The sequence below is a fragment of the Acanthochromis polyacanthus genome, chromosome 5, assembly GCF_021347895.1.
Source record: "Acanthochromis polyacanthus isolate Apoly-LR-REF ecotype Palm Island chromosome 5, KAUST_Apoly_ChrSc, whole genome shotgun sequence".
Classification (NCBI taxonomy): Eukaryota; Metazoa; Chordata; class Actinopteri; family Pomacentridae; genus Acanthochromis; species Acanthochromis polyacanthus.
The window spans coordinates 24,281,004-24,289,662 of NC_067117.1; the positions used below are offsets into that span (position 1 = coordinate 24,281,004).

General features: G+C 40.2%; 2 non-coding genes across 2 annotated transcripts; both read left to right on the forward strand.

Moving 5' to 3' along the window:
- Positions 1 to 249: 249 nt before the first annotated feature.
- trnae-cuc (transfer RNA glutamic acid (anticodon CUC)) lies at positions 250 to 321 on the forward strand. The gene has a single exon. It is a non-coding gene; the product is annotated as a tRNA-Glu (tRNA).
- A 982-nt stretch (positions 322 to 1,303) lies between these two features.
- On the forward strand, positions 1,304 to 1,375 carry trnae-cuc (transfer RNA glutamic acid (anticodon CUC)). Its single transcript has one exon. It is a non-coding gene; the product is annotated as a tRNA-Glu (tRNA).
- Positions 1,376 to 8,659: the final 7,284 nt, after the last annotated feature.

The following is an 8,659-nucleotide window of genomic DNA, read 5'->3' on the forward strand; positions in this document are numbered from 1 at the left end:
GTAACTGCTCCTATGCCTCAAGGAGTTCTTTAGCAGTGAGAAGCAGCCATTACCACATGGATGACCTGTTCTTTGCCAGAGGCCCTGCAGATGGTCGCCACCCAGCAGTGAGCACCACATCGCCTAATACAAATGAGTCCTTTCATAGGTTCTCCCAGTTCTTGACAACAACTTGCAAGTTTTTGTTGGAGACTGAACATATCTCTGACCACAGATCTGTTTAGAACAAGCTGGACTCATCTGAATAGCTCCCTGATGGTCTAGTGGTTAGGATTCAGCGCTCTCACCGCCGCGGTCCGGGTTCGATTCCCGGTCAGGGAATTCCTCTTTCGCTACTGATCAGCCACTTGATTAGAACCTCGTAGAGAACACATTTAGAAATACCCTACAATGATGGCAAGAGTGAGCTGGATCGATCTTGTCACCATGTTTAGGATAATAATAAGTAATTAATGAAGTTGTGTAATATGAATCCTGCTGCTGTTTGATGCTACAGATATTCAATAAACTCACAGGAAAGACTCCTACAAACAGCTGGAAGCAACACACTTAAACTTCAGGAAAAATACTTTCAAAAACAACAATACAAAAAAGTATGAATATATATTAATTATAATAATAATACATCGAATTTATATAGCGCTTTTTTGGTCACTCAAAGACGCTTTACGAGATAGACAGGGAAAAAAAAAAATTAAGCAAAAGCCACATCAAACAAGTGGGTTTTTAGGAGGGTTTTGAAGGTCGAAATAGAGTCAGAGTTTCTGATGGGTGGTGGAAGTGAATTCCAGAGTTGGGGGGCAGTGGCTGCGAAGGCTCGGTCCCCCAAAGTCCGGTGCTTGGTACGGATGGGCGTCAGGAGATTTGAGTGTGCAGAGCGAAGGTGACGGGAGGGTCGGTGATGTTGGAGGAGGTCAGAGAGGTAAGAAGGGGCCAGGTTATGGAGGGACTTGTACGTGAGGAGGAGGAGTTTACAAGCCTAGGATGGCATCACACTCCAGTTAGATCTCTGTTTGTTTGTGTCTGTAAATGTGTGCGACACTCTCTCTGGATCCTGATGCTGCAGGTATTCAATCAACTCAGAGGAAAGACTGCTTCAAACAGCTGGAAGCAACAAAGTAAACTTCAGCTCACTCTTCCAGGTCTAGGATGGCATTGCACTCCTGTAACATGTCTAACCCCTGAAGATAGACGACAGAAAAATGAAGTTAACCCTGCTGGCAATTGTTGTACATGGACATACTGTTTATCAGCTGTGACTAGTCCAGAAATCCCAACACACAAGTCTGACATTACAAACAGCTCCCTGGTGGTCTAGTGGTTAGGATTCGGTGCTCTCACCGCCGTGGCCCGGGTTCAATTCCCGGTCAGGGAAAGTCTCTTTACTTAGTGATCTATATGTTCATCTGAAATCCATTTCATTGCTGACCTTGCGTGCAACTCTGTCTTGTTGGATCCTGTGTGAGCCTTCACACAAGGTCCAGAAAAGAGAACAGTGAAGACGGAATAGAAGGAGAGCAGGCACAACAATATAATATGTGTCTGAAAAACTGAGGAGGATTTTCAACAAACACCAGCTCCCTGTCTTTTTTAAGTCAAATAACCCCCTCAGGCAAAGACTGGTCCACCCAAAAGACCCCACACCACACAGCCAGAACAGCAACCTGGTGAATGCAATTAAATGCAGTGAGGAATGCTCAGATCTCTACATAGGGGAAACCAAACAGCCATTTAACAAGCGCTTGGCTCAACACAGGAGAGCCAATTCCTCAGGACAGGATTCAGCAGTCTTCCTCCACCTTAAGGAAGAATCACACACTCATTTCAGGACACCAATGTTCAGATTTTGGACAGGGAGGACAGATGGTTTGAGAGAGGAGCGAAAGAAGCCATCCATGTCAAAGTAGAGAAGCCATCTCTGAACGGGGGGGGGGGATCGGCGACATCATCTTTTGCTGATTTACAATGACGTACTTTCAAAACTTCCCAAAAGAACTACTTAGCAGACTCATGCTAATGACCATTAGCACACGAGGGCTCAGTGACATCTGTGCATTTCAACGACTCCCACCGATACAACGACCATCATTGAGTAGTCAGACGAGTTTTGGTATTGGTCATTGGTATAATAGCCCTGAACACACCTCACAGAGGTTTAAAAGCTGAGGCAACACCAACGGTCAGGGGCCAAAAATATAATCTGTTTTTCTGACCAAACCAACAAACGAAAAAGGGAAAAACGGTTCAATTTTCATTTTTTCGTTTTCAACCAAAAACGAAAAAACGTTTTTTTCCTTTCTCAATTCAAAACCAAAAATGAAACCAACACAAGCAAATTACGGTCGAATTTCATTTTTTGGATTTCAATTTTCCGTTTTTTTGTTTCAGGTCTCAAAACGAAAAAACGGAAGCACGTGACCCCTGACCATCACGGGTCAAATGGACTCCCTATCAAAAGAAAATCCTTACTGATAAATGGGTAATAAAAGATAAATTACGTTAAATAGCGTTTTTATTTTTGCACAGTATTTATTATATACACTACTAGGCTTGTGATGATGTTAGAAAATAATAATAATTATTATTATGAACAACAATACTACTACTACTACTACTACTATAATAATAATAATAATAATAATAATAATAATAATAATAATAATGATAGTAATAATAATTACAGGTCTGCTGCCTGGCCTGGATACATCTAATGCGCGGACACGAGATCGTTAAATGTTCACCTTTGCGATAAGTGTGACATCAACCAGCACTCCGGTTGATGCTATGTCTGTTGGTCATAAAATACATGGGTCATTTTAACTTTGTGACATGTCAGCTGCATGGCGTGTGCTGATGAGAAACTCGGTCATCCAGGAGGAGCTTGGAGTAGAACTGCTGCTCCTTCATGCCACTTTACGCGTTGAGAACAGCTGGATGAGGCAGCTCGAAAAGAACCGTTTCCCTTAACTTACTGGGGTGCCATTCAGACAGTTTTTCACTGTAATATTATTACGATTACAAAGGACTACATTTACGCATTGATCTGGGCAGCAGTGTTCTCCACACCGTCTCTCCCTCTCTTTTGCAGCTGCAGCGGTGTTGTACTTCTTTCTAAAAACGTGTTCAAACTCGCCATATGAGCGCGTTAAAAAACTTCCAGTTCAAAAATGCAGCCTTTCGCTTCCCCGTTTCCATGGTGACTCATCGAATCGGGGTTCCATTGATGCTGTCTTTTCAGAGTTGCGGTGCACATGCTTATCTCCGGGTCAAACTACTCCGAGTTGATTAACTCAACTCAAATCAGCCGTTGTGAAACCCAAAACTCAGAGTTTTCTATCTCAGAGTAGATCAACTCAGAGTTGAGGATTAAGCTCAGAGTTTCTTGAACCTGCTTCGTGAAACAGGCCCCTGGACGACCGAGTTTCTCATCAGCACACGCCATGCAGCTGACATGTCACAAAGTTAAAATGACCCACGTATTTTATGACCAACAGACATAGCATCAACCGGAGTACCGGTTGATGTCACACTTATCGCAAAGGTGAACATTTAACGATCTCATGTCCGCGCATTAGATGTATCCAGGCCAGGCAGCAGACCTGTAATTATTATTACTATCATTATTATTATTATTATTATTATAGTAGTAGTAGTAGTAGTATTGTTGTTCATAATAATAATTATTATTATTTTCTAACATTATCACAAGCCTAGTAGTGTATATAATAAATACTGTGCAAAAATAAAAACGCTATTTAATGTAATTTATCTTTTATTACCCATTTATCAGTAAGGCTTTTCTTTTGATAGGGAGTCCATTTGACCCGTGACGGTCAGGGGTCACGTGCTTCCGTTTTTTCGTTTTGAGACCTGAAACGAAAAAACGGAAAATTGAAATCCAAAAAACAAAATTCGGTCGTAATTTGCTTGTGTTGGTTTCATTTTTGGTTTTGAATTGAGAAAGGAAAAAACCGTTTTTTCGTTTTTGGTCGAAAACGAAAAAATGAAAATTGAACCGTTTTTCCCTTTTTCGTTTGTTGGTTTGGTCAGAAAAACAGATTATACTTTTGGCCCCTGACCACCAACCACCACCAGAACTGAAGAAGCCTCTTGGATGAGACGTCAGGGAAAATCTCTTTACTTGATCTATATGTTCATCTCAAATCCATTTCATTACTGACCTTGCAGAGAATTCAGAGAGAAGGCTAGCTGGATCTTGGTTACATGATCAAAGCTGCACATCATCAGTATGTAGCAAATTTATGTGTGTATTTGTGGTGTTCACAGTGGCCATTCATGATAGTCAGCTTGGTTTCTGAAGCTTTTGGATGATGACACTGACTTGTTAATGGGGATTCTGTGGTCATTAATCAATATTCACCTTGCCTGCTGGTAAAATAGAAAGCAACTGTTAGATGGCTATTCTGTTCACTTACTGCAGAGAGTTATTAATCAATTGCAGGTCAGTAAAAGCAAAGTAATGTAATGTGTAATGTGTAACACAATCTACTATCTTTTGTTAAAATTGTGGACACCTTTGCTTTTGGCAACAAGAGGACTTTGTCATTTTACTTCCTTACACAAAACAGAATTGCAACAATGCTGGCATCCTTCCGATCATGATCTCAGGCTGACAGATGGACCTGAAGAGCCTGGCATGAGAGACTGTGAGTGACTTTTACAGCAGCTCAGCAGAATTCTTCAAAATCTAGACATGACTCATATGGACTTAGCTCCTCTCCAAAAGGTATTAAGATAATAGCAAGTGTAAAGACTGGCATCACTAATGAATGTCGCTCATTAGGATCAGTTTCCATGGATTGTTCTGGATCACAATGTGATGAAAAGTGACAGCTACAGCTCTTGCTAGCTGCATTTGTTTTAGACATCATCCATTCATTTTCCTGATAATGACAAACAAATGCACATATTGTCCCTGAGGAGGTGCTCAGCTCCAAAATCTCAGCAATGTGTTTGGTCGAGAAAGTTGAAGTTGACCCTCCTAACCGTCTACTGTGCAATACGGACTATTCTAATGTGCAATATCACACTGACCATGCACTTTTATTCTTTTTAACTGTTTTAACTTATCCTTTTTTGTGATTTTTATTACATGTATCTTGCACTGATGGAGATGCTCTAAATCTCATTGTACTTGTGTATAGTGACAATAAATGGCATTCTATTCTATTCTATTCTATTCTATTCCTAAAGGGGGTTCGAACTGGAGACAACAATGAATGTACGACATCCGTGTAAAAAAGAAAATGCGACACAACATATCTAAGAAACTGTAAATGGTTGTCTATGCATCGCTGCTCCACCAAGAATAGTTTTACTTTTAGTTTCTCTGTACAGTTTGAATAAACTTGTTAATCTGGACAGATTTTGTTATTTTTAGGTTTTTTGTTTCACACCTTTCCACTCGTTATGTCAAGTGAAGCGAACACTCTCCTTGTTCCAGCATCATATTTGGGGTCATGCATACTTTGCAAACTGTAGAACTATTCCTGAAGAACATGCAGAGTCTGACACAACAGACTGTGTAAGCTTAGCAGAGTTGCTCAAAATCTAGATTTGACTCTACTAGACTTCTGTCCTCTCAGAAAGGTACAAAGATAATAGCAAGAGTAAAGATTGGCATCACTACTGGTGGCTGATAATTGAGAGCAGTTATCATGTTGGATGTGACAACTGCAGTTCCTGCAAGTTGCATTTGCTGCAGATTTTGTGCATTCAATTTCCAACTAACAAATGCATTTTTAAAACTGTACAACTGCATCAATTGTATCAAAATGTCCCTTCAGTTTATATAAGGCAGGTCTATTACCTGGAAAGAATGAGCAACCACAGTTTCCAAAATTTAGAACTATTCCTAAACATTATAATTTGACTTTGTGATGATATTAGCATAGCTTAATATTTCTCATCACCTTCACATCTTTTCTCTCTGTTAGAGAAGTTTCAGAAGTAAATCTGTGAGGCTTTATCAGCACAGTGACCAAGGGTATTCATTCATATAATCTAAACTAAGCCCTCAAAGCCTTTGACAAAAACGAGCTTACTGTGTTATTTCAGGGGAGCCAGAAATAGCACGGAGAATCTTGGCAAGTACTGATATACAGTACCTGCCATAAATAAACAGACATGAAGACATTTGAATGTCGAACAGCTCTTTCACTTGGCTGTTTGCCTGAACTGAAAAACCTTCTGAGTTCTGGCACTTAAACATTCGATGCAAACACACTCACCTGCTGAACTGCAATCAGCCTCAGAAGAGAGGAATGTCTAGCAACACTCCCTGTGATCTGCTTTTCATTTTATCATGCGAAAACTCCATCATTTGTTACTATTTTATATTAAAATGGTAAATGGTTGTATTTATATAGCGCTTCTATCCAAAGCGCTTTACATGATACATCACATTCACACACTGATGGCGGAAGCTGCCATGCAAGGTGCTAACCACAACCCACCAGGAGCAATTAGGGGTTCGGTGTCTTGCTCAGGGACACCTCGACGTGAGCTCGACGGACCGAGGATCGAACCGGCAACCTTCCAGTTACAAGACGGCCACTCTACCCACTGATCCATGTTGTTCAAGTTAGAGTCTCTTTGTTGCTCAGAAAATAAACACTTAGATTTGTTCAGTGTTCAGAGACATTTAATAGTATTTCTAGTCCCTTTGAAGGCTTAAAAATACAACACAAGTCCCACATCTCTGTTTTCACATTTATTTTAAAAGCATAGCTCATAAATAGCGTTTGATATGCACTATGGGGTCAGCAGATTCTCATATTTTGTACTATACAACTCAAATAGTTTTGCCACCAAAATTGTTCAAAAGCATCCACTACATAACACAGTAAAAACCAGATCCTGCATTTACTCTGCAGCCCCCCCCCCCCCCCCCCCCCCCCCCCCGTTGTTCTAATTTTGATTTCAATTTTACCATTAGCTGTGATGCAGGATGCTAAAAAAATACCACTAAGGGGGAAGTGGATAAATCCACAGGCTGCAGAGAGGCCTCTGAGTGCTGTGATGGGATGTGATGGGGAAGCATTCATCCTTCCCCTGAGAGGTGGGACTCGCAGTCACAGTACCATTGTCACGGAAACATAAAAAATCATTTGATCTTTTCTTCCAGAAATATTCATACACGATTGTGCATGTTGACAGATAGCTAAGACAAAAGAGGAGAAGATGGTAATACTTACAATACTAACAAGGACTTAGAGCAGAATTTTTATGGTTAAATAAGGTGGAACAAAATGCTATTGGCTCCTATTGATATGTTTGGAAACCCTGAAGGGTAGCAGTGGAAATTTTATTCCATTGGAACAAACTTTTTGCAGGTATATTAACTCTCATCCAATAATTTTTGCATTCCCTATGATCATCCCTGCAAATTCTACAATTTTGCAATTATACAATTTCATTTAGTAGATGCTTTTATCCAAAGTGACATACATCTGAGAGTAGATACAACACAAGCAAGGATCTAGTCAGGAGAAAAACAACCTGGATTAGTGCCATAAAACATCTGTAACTGTCATCTAAATGAATTATACATAAAGCATATTTCTTAAGATTAACATCTTAAATGATTATGTTGAATTCATCAGATGTTACTTTCAGCTGCAGTATACAATAGAAGTAAGTACAGCCCTGAGCAAAACTACTAAAATGTCGCATCATTCAAATCTGCATCACCCCACAACAAATGTATTACTTCTCAGTTAAACAGAAGATTATTCCCTCTCCTGAAAAAACAAAAATCAAGTACTTGTTTTTTATGCCCCAAAATAGAAGAAAAATGTGATCATTGAAACTAAATTAAGTACACCTGTCATTTCCAGTTAGCCTAACTGCATCAACTTGGTTATAAAATGAGCTGTGAACGCTAGAACTTTCTCAATTTTGGACTTATGAATTGTGCCTATCTGCATGTCTGAATCATGGCTCCACATGGAAAAGAATGCTAGAGGAACTGAAAAATCTGAGTGTGAAACTTTGCAAAGGTGGAAAAGAATACATGAAGATTGGTGATCAACTGAAACCCAGTGGAAACAGAGCTGGAGCAGTAGTCAGGAGGTGTAGAATGTGCTATAGTATCACTATCAGAGCTGCAGTGGCTATCCTCCTAAAAAGACGACAGTGCATCACTTTCTCAAACTGGGTCTGAAAAACAGATGGCCATGTGTTTGGACTTGGAATGGGTTATCTATGAAATCTGACTGACTGTGACAGCTCAGACAGTGTGAGGGACAGTGCATAATGTCAACCTCTATAGACAGCATTCAAGAGATAAGAAAAAGCCTGCTCTTTCAGTCTAAACTACAAGATTAGACTTTACTAAAATGCATGAAAAGAAGCCTGATGAATGCCAAGAGCGCATTCTTTGATCAGATGAGATCAAAGTTGAAAAGGTGTAGAGCACATTTGGTGTGAACAGCACAGTGAATGCATCATCCTGACAGTGAAGCATGGAGGTGACAGTGTGATGATATGAGGCTACATGAGTCCAAAAGCTGTTAGGAAAGGACATAGTGGGGTGGAGTGGCAACTTTATAGACGGCTTTAAAATACTGAATGACAAGGTGACTCCCAGTCTGCAGGATCTTGGCAGAGGAGGAATATTTCAGCACTCTAACAGTCC